Source organism: Sinocyclocheilus rhinocerous, unplaced genomic scaffold (genome assembly GCF_001515625.1).
Source record: "Sinocyclocheilus rhinocerous isolate Xijiao unplaced genomic scaffold, SAMN03320098_v1.1 scaffold3155, whole genome shotgun sequence".
Taxonomy (NCBI): Eukaryota; Metazoa; Chordata; class Actinopteri; order Cypriniformes; family Cyprinidae; genus Sinocyclocheilus; species Sinocyclocheilus rhinocerous.
Window position 1 is genome coordinate 37,121 of NW_015639762.1, and position 605 is coordinate 37,725.

The window sequence follows — 605 nt, forward strand, 5'->3', positions numbered from 1 at the left end:
AAAATTAATAAACAGCTTGAATATTCGATTTCTAAATGTGGGCGGGAATTAAACGCCCCTTTCTGCTGATTGGTCAGCTGAAGATCAAACCGTGCCGTCATCAGTTCTTCTGCAGTATCACGCAGCAGAATAATAGTCCTCTGCTGCTGCAGTTGTATGGATTCTTAATGCATTTATTGCAACTACATTTAATCTTTTTTCGTCAAACAAACTGGCTTATGAATAGCTCGACACAACTCATACCGGGGCAGAGTCTAGACAGGGCTTTCTTCTGTGTAGATATAAATTATATTCTTTGCATCAGCCCAGCTGTCATAGCCTACCCTGCTCACCCAGTAAGTCTGTTTGTTTGTTTAATTAAGAAATTAATTAATTAATTCGTTTCAAAATAAATATTTTAAACACTAAGACAAAAAGTAAGGAATAATAAATTGGCTTGGGTATATATAAGCCTATAATGTTCACGCAAGAGCTGTCATTCTGACTGACAACCGGAGAACAACAGATATTAAATAGCCTACTGTTAGAGTTATATAATGTAGTCTTGTGTTTTATTAAAATTGATTATAATTGATATCTCAAAAGGATATGCACTTGTGCGCGGC